The sequence below is a fragment of the Petromyzon marinus genome, chromosome 79, assembly GCF_048934315.1.
Source record: "Petromyzon marinus isolate PM22_M1 ecotype Great Lakes invasive population chromosome 79, UKy_Petmar_22M1.pri1.0, whole genome shotgun sequence".
Classification (NCBI taxonomy): domain Eukaryota; kingdom Metazoa; phylum Chordata; class Hyperoartia; order Petromyzontiformes; family Petromyzontidae; genus Petromyzon; species Petromyzon marinus.
In genome coordinates, this window is record NC_133745.1 from 24,773,700 (window position 1) to 24,781,678 (window position 7,979).

Sequence of the window (7,979 nt, forward strand, 5' to 3'; positions counted from 1 at the left end):
ACTGCGACAAATGGATCACGTCTGTTGACTCATCCAAAGCCAGAGAAAAGAACGGCGCTGCATTTATGTCCTTCACTTGCGTTTCCTCCACTTTGTTTGCCATCACGATGGTACGATCATGAACAGTTCTTGCCGACAGAGGCATGTCTTGTATCCGTTTGATTATCTTGTCTTTGTTCGGAAGATCATCAAAAAGTTCATTGGCTACATCCAGCATGAACGTTTTAGCATACTCGCCATCTGTGAATGGTTTTCCGTTCCTCACTATTGCTAAAGAACCAGCAAAGCTAGCCGAATTATAGTCACCTTGCCGGGTCCATACGCGGAGTTGCTGCTGGCTAGCTTGCACCCTGCTCAGAAGCTCTTGGCACGCTTTCTTTCTGCTGTCTCCCGCAGGGTATTTTGATGCAAAGGTAGCGTGGCGCGTGTCGAAGTGCCGCTTTACATTCGACCGTTTCAACGATGTAATTTTGTCATTGCAAATTAGACACACCGCAGAACCCGCTCTCTCCACAAAGGCGAATTCTTCGGTCCATTCGTCCTGAAATGTACGATACTCGTCGTCTTTTTTTCTTTTCGCCATCTTCTTCGTCGAAGGGTTAGCTTTGAGCTAATGACCGAGCAGACGCAGTCTCAGACTGATTCAAAAGGGGGCGTTTACCTGTTTTACCCAGCAACGGCAAACGTAGGCCAGTATCATCCAATTAAAATAATGGACAATTGCTCCTGCAGCCCTGAACAGGACATGCGCAGTGAAAAATCGATGGATGGATTAAAACAAGTGAGAATATTTTGTTTTATCTGCGAGCCATATGCAATCATCAAAAGAGCCACATCTGGCTCGCGAGCCATAGGTTCCCGACCCCTGGTTTAGGGTGACTCGGATTAACCACCCATCTCTGGCGTCCGATTTGGATGCGAACACTTTGCGGGCAGAGGATTTTAACAATTCCACTGGGCTTTGCAAAGGATGGTGTAGTTTGGCGGATTTTCTAACCCGGACCTCAGGACAGTGTAACCAGGCCCGATCAACCTGTTCAAAGGGTACAGGCGTCTCCGTTCTTTTCCGCAACCGTTTGTTTGCTATTTGCGATCTGCCTGACTCTGCTATCGCGGCTTCACGAGCTTCACATAGCTTTTTTAGTGGCAGTCTGAGGGAGGTTGGCGACGACACAACTTTATCAGGGAAAGCCACCAGTTGGTCCTCAATAGGTGGCTCAGGGTCTCTCCCCTACATCCAAACGAAGGGGAAGAGCCCGGCCGATGCATGTGGCACTCTACAATATGCCCCTAGGACCCCTGGGATGTGCAAGTCCCAGTCCATCTGATCACCATTTACAACATGGCACAACATTGCAGACAGCGTGCGGTTAAGCCTATCTACTTGTCCATCACACTGCAGGTGGTACGGTGGCGTTCGAATTTTCTTAGTACCCACGATATTACAAACCTCTCGCAACAGATTAGTAGAAAAATTCTGACCCTGGCCTGTTAGACGTTTCTCAGTGGGGCCCTTGTCCAATACATAGCCATGGAGAAAGGCTTCTGCTATTATTGCAGCCGTTTGGTCATGTATTGGCCATGCAACGAGCCAGTGTGTGCAATACTCCATCCCCTCGAGCAAATATTTTTTTTTTATCCTTGCTGTTTTAGGAAATGCACCCAGGATATCCAACGTTACTAGTTCGTTTACCCTCACCACTGCGATCGACTGCATTGGAGGCTGTATAGGATGGGGAGCAGGTTTCCTTTTTGCACACTCCTGACAATGATTACCCGCTCGCGTACATCTTTTGACATCACTGGCCAAAAATATCGAGCCTGCAGTGTGAGCAATGTGTTTCGGTGGACCAAGTGCATTTGTTGTTTGGCGTGCACTTCTAGTAGCAACTGTTTTGCAAGGGTTTTTGCACCACTAGGCAACAACGCTGCATCTTCATGTCCCACCTCATCAGGAGACCTCGCCATGGGATGAATGGCTCCCCCTTTTGACCAGTTTGAGCACATTCAGCTGCCTGTGCAGCCAATGACTATAATTTCATCCTATTTTTGCAATCGGATTCATTCGGTCCTTATCAGCCCAAGATCATGATCTGCGGGTGGTACATCATTTTCTATCATTGCTGTGTTTATTGACATCACCTGTCTCGGCGAGTCAGGGAGGGTCGGTTTACACCATGCTGCTCCTGTCGCTGCTGCTACGACCGATCTCACTAACTTTTTCCACTTATCCCGAGATGTTGGCCCAATTTTCCCTGTTGTTTCACTCCAGGTCGATGTGATCGAGTGGTGTGCTAGTGATGTTGGTGATGAGGGTTTTGGAAATGAGGTGCACGTGTGATCTGGCTGGGTGTACAGGCGACACCCCTGGGTGTTTCTTGGTTGTCTCGGGATGACTTCCCCTCGGCAACCGCTCGCGATGTGGCCCGACCTCCCGCAGTTGTAGCAATATATCACCGCATGGTCCTGGATTCCTCCGTGGTTGTGCCATGGTCGCTGATGCTGTAGTTGACACCTTGAATCGTTGAACCCCTGGATGGCAACAGCCATCTCTTTCAAGGTCGCCTGCAGATCACCCTCCATGCTGGGCATTGCGGCGGTCCCTGTTGTTGCTGTCCCTGTTGGCTCCGTTGGTCCTCCTGCTCCTCCATTCTCCATCACCCTTGTCACATGGGCTGCTACTTCACATGGTGCCCTGGGATCTGTGTGTGCCCAGAGGCATTTAGCAAACTACATTGAAGTTTGCTCCCTCTCTGGCACAATCGGCAATGTAATGCCACTTTGATAGAGAAGAGTTTGTAGCCGCTCCACCACTAGCACGTTTCAGGTTGTCATGTCCATCGTTGAAAATGCCACATCTGCAACCGCTTGCAAGGTACTTCTATAAGCCATCAGTGGCTCGCTCTCTCCTCTTCTCCAGGCCGAACATTGCTGCCTTGTGCTGGACGCAGGACAGAAAACATCGGCCATCCCTTGACAACCGTGTTGGGTTGTGGCAGGTTGATTTTCCGGGATCATAAAGAAGGCCAATAGTGCTCTGTCATCCAACACCGTAGGAAGCAATCGTAGCACTTCGTCGTCAATCAATCGGCTGACTCTGACAGCTGCTTCAAATCTTTTGATGAATGCAATCCAATCGCCTCCCGTATTTTTCTGCATGGTGGTTAAGGTCTGTTGAACAGCTTCTAGTTGTGGTTGAGTCATTTGATTGGTTCCCGCCTGCTGCTCGACGGGGGGAAGCGATGGCTGCTGCCCTATGGCACTTTCTCCTCGCCATTGCGGTCCATGGTGGAGATTGATCTGGCTTAAGCCGTGCACTACCTGTTCCTTCCTTTTCTCTTTTCTTCATCATCGAAATTATCAGTCGATCCACCACTGAGGTAAGGTGGTCCAACCTGTCCAACAGCTGCCGCCAATTTTCTTTGTTCGGCGATGCTGGTTCTTGGGTCTTTAGCGGAGCATCCACTTCCATCGGGAACTTGGCTGCCAACGGGGTCCGGCTCTCACTCGCGCCATTTGCCGAGTCTCAAAAACCCGGAGCGCTTAGGGTTGATGACTCGTCCTCTGCAGGAGCTCTTCGGCGGGTCTTCCTTCTTGAACTTGTAGACTGTATCCCACCACTGCCACCAGAAGCTTCTTTGCAGGTTCCATTTTTGAGAAGAGAGTGCAACTCACACGCTTCACAAGGGTATGACTATCTGCAGCCCCAGTGTTTTCCACTACATTCATCTCGAACAGTCTTTCTTAATGGTTTCCACCATGTAGATATCCAACAGTCGGCCCCTATGTCATCCACCTGCAGTCGTCCTTCAGTCTCCGAGCTAGCGCCCCAATTGCGGGCCTCGCTCTCCCTTTTCTACCCACTCAGCCTCGCCCTGGCAGCTTCCAGCAGTTTCCCTGGTACATTCTTCCAGCAGACTCAACCGTCTTCTACTTCCTTTCTCTTAAATGGCAAAGGTTATAGTGGTGTCAGTGTTGATGGGTGGAAACAGATGCAGGGTACTGTACGAGGTAAGGTTCATGTGAGTCGTACTTTTGCGTTGTAAATACGTTATCGTGAAATAAATCATCTAGAAAAGCTAACGTGCGAAGGAGCTTCTTTAAACACGTGAGTGTTAGACTGCGTATTTCCATTTTACCAGTGGGTCAATGAGGGAAGCGGATGGTGAGTAAGGCAGTGAGTGATGGGATGAGTAGGTCATTGGTGAGATTGTGAGAACAGTGCATGAGTGATGTTGGCACAGTGAATGATCAGGTGATTGCCTAGGTTATCAGGTCAATATATGACTCATGAGGAAGGAGAGGACGTATTTATGTGAGTCATAAAGTAAGGGAAGTGGGTGAGTTCATAATGGAGTGAGTAAGTAGTAATTTATTTAGTTAAAACAGGCGAGAACTAAAGAGACTAGGATGATTCTCATTTGCAAGAGAGACCTGGATCACCAAAATAACAAAAGCTAAATAAAAACAGAGTTACTGTAATGAAAAGCATATATAAACAATAGAAAAACAACTGCTGTGTCTCATGGGAAATCGATATAATGGAGTTAAGGGATGATAGAATATGTGAGTAATGTGCGACATGGATGTCCTCTGGCCCCAACACGACTTAACATATTTCGTTGACTACTTAGTAATGAGACGATTTCCATGGATGTACCAGTAGAATTTAAATCTGGTATAGATATAATGGGAGGCTGATCGATGCACGAGTCCGGTCATGGTATGGCTCTCTATTGTTAAACCATTTTATGAATGCGGATGATCTGGTGATTACTGCCCACTCTAAGGAGGAGTTGGAGACACTCCATCTAAACACGGAACATGCTACTAAAATATGGGCCGTTACCATCAGCCCCACAAAAACAAATCACCTCCCTGGGTATTTTACATCATCAAAATGCTCCCCTCCCTCAATTCCCCATGTATTTTGAGGCAGTTGTGGAGACAGTGGAGATATTTCCGTACTTGGGCAGTGTGCTGATGATCAAGTCCGTTTTGGGAGCCGAGGTCTCATTTAAAATAATTCGAGCAGCATTATATTTTCATCAGCTGCATAACATTGTATGGAAGCTACCTGATCTGTTACTCCATACAAACCTTCATGTCTTCCGGACCACAGTTATGCCTTCCCTTATTTCTCTCTATAGGATTATCTGCAATGATTTGAAACATTCGGTCCATAGCCTGCCTACGATCTATCCAGGGTTTAACCAGACTGGACTGTGTGAGGAGGCCAAAATTTCCTGAAATATCTGGACAAAGGCTCATCAGTGGGCCCTTCCGACAAGTCAGGCTCCATTGGCTGGGTCATGAAGTCTATTTGCACTGTCACCGCATCCCCAAGCAGCTTCAATTTGGGCGGATAGATCATGCTAAACAGGCGCGGCATGGGCTACAGAAGAGATGGACTGATGTGGTACAGAAGGATGTGGAGCTGATTGAACTTGCTGATGACTGGTAGCAGCAGTGTCGCGATAGGCCTATGTGGAGGAGGTTCATGAAAGACTCTACTGGGGAGGTGGAGGCAGTTGCCCTCCAGCAATAGCGTAGGGCAGCGGAGCGACACTCATAACAATGAGCAGAGCGCTTATACGACTGAAACACTGAAAGTTGGCACAGTGGGGAGCATGGCTTTTGCATCTGCCCGTCATCACCTTAAGTCAACCCATGGTACCTGTGTCTATTCATGACTTCCTGCCAGCCAGCCTTCGACACTTCAAGTGACCTCAAAATGCACCAAGCACCGCACAAGCGCTGTGGTGATGTTACTGCCACTTAGGGGCAAACGGCGATTATTGTCTTGTTGTTGTGCGTGTGTGGACGGACGCATATACCCCTGTGAGTGTGTGTGTGGAGAGAGATAGTGCAATGGTGAACACTGTCTACCATCCCACCGATCCCAGTTCGATTCCCACTCACGACCAACACCTTTAACGATTATATTAATGGTTGCTGGGCTTTCCGTCGATCGACTCAGCCTCAAATAAGTGCCTGGTGTGGTGTGTAAATATCACCACTGGGGAGACAAAGGCAGCCGGGCGTGGTGCTGTCCACGCACCCCCTCGTGCGACATTCCAGCCTTCATAGGCGCTGCTGGCTAACAGCACTTGCCCCAACATTCTGGTTAGGCTATTCGGGGGATGACTGTCGCTGTTGTGTGTTTGTGTGCTTGCGGGCGTTCACCCCCAACCCCCCCGTGTGCAGTTATGGGGACTCATTATGCCCCCTCCCGACAAACGGGCCCACATCCAGACTCAAGGTAAGTGACAATAAAAACATTTTTTTCTATTTACGTAACTTTATTTTTTGTTTACCATACAGTATTTATTACAGTATTATTTGCAAATGTATAATATTCCGTGTTATGACTTTAACAATGCTTCCAATTTTTGGTTAAACCGTAATACATTTTACAACACTTCCAGTATGTGACTTTAAATACAGTACACTATTTTATTCAGACTTATGAACTGTTCGACTTACTAACGATTCTCTGTAATGGAATCCAAAAGTTGTACTATTCATTAACAACACCTCCCATTGGTATGGTTGACTACATGTGATGCAAAATAAGTTAAACATAGATAAATATATATTGTACAACACTTTCCCCAACAGTGTGTTGAGGCTACATGGGGGACCTTTGTGTTTGTGCTTGTGATTGTATTGTGGAGGCCTTCTTAGGTGCTGCTCCTTGCTAATAGCAACTTGCCCAAATAGTCTCATGATTCTATACGGGGAACGTTTGTCTTTGTGAATAATGTTTTAATTGGGGCGGTGTCATTTTCAAAATTGCCCCAATGTTTTTAAATGGTCGACTTGCGTTTCAGCCATTTTCGGACCCAATTAATACATCTCTTCATTTCTTGAGCTTGGTGGCGGTGGTGGCAGCTGTGGCAGCGGCGGTGGCAGTGGCGTTGGTGGTGGTGGCATCTTTGTACATTTGAGAATTGGCGCATTTCAGCTCTTTCAGCTGTCTACTGAGATGCCGGCACTCTTTGCGCATCTTCTCTTCGCCGTGCCACTTTTCCTCGTGACGCGCCAGCTTCCCGCGCAGCCTAAACTGCTTCTGCCCTCTCTGTGGATTCAGGAAGTTCAACTCCCTCAGGTGGATGCGCAGCGACCTACGGAGACCTTCCTTTTTACAGCGCAGCGACATTTGCCGCTGTGCTGCATTGCAGTCTCGGAGAAAATCCGCACGGAGAGACGCACGCTCGCAGCAAGGCACTCTCGTGGACTCCAGCTCCAACTGGTGCTCTTTAAGCTGTTGAACCAGGCCCCTGTTCTCTCTCTGGAGAGTCTCTCGGTTATCCATTAACTCCTCCTACTGCTGCTGTAGCTTCAGATGGATCGTCTTGTTCTTCTGACAGAGCTCCACATTCTGCTGGCCCATCATCTCCCTTTGCAGCGTCGTGGTCTCGCGGTGAAAGTCTGAGATGGAAAGCGTAAAACGAAGATAAATGAAGATCCCCATCCCAAGCAGGGCCAAGAGCAGAACGCCAACGATCAGCAGCGCCATGCTCAGCTCGTGTTGACGGCACGCGGGACAGAGGCAAGTGTGATGCACGTCACGAAGGGGCGTTATTTATACTAACGTCTATACCGGATGTGACGTACACTATGACGTAACAGTCATCCCTGCCCACTTATTGTCAATCATTGCCAACCACGTGACTCCACGGCCCCGCCCCTAACCGCGCAGCTCCTCCCCCAATTCAAGAACTACTCAACGATGGCAGCTATACAAAAATAAAAAGAGATCCCACCAACAGCCTGGTCACCAAAACGAACAAAATTATCTCTGATTCAACAGCATTAATTGATGAGAACAAACAGTTCTTGTTGAAACCCTCTGCTGCCAGACCACCAAGATTATATGGCCTTCCAAAGATACACAAAGAAGATACACCCCTTCGTCCCATCGTCTCTACTATCAGCTCCCCCACCTACAAACTGGCACGTTTTCTGGCTGATAT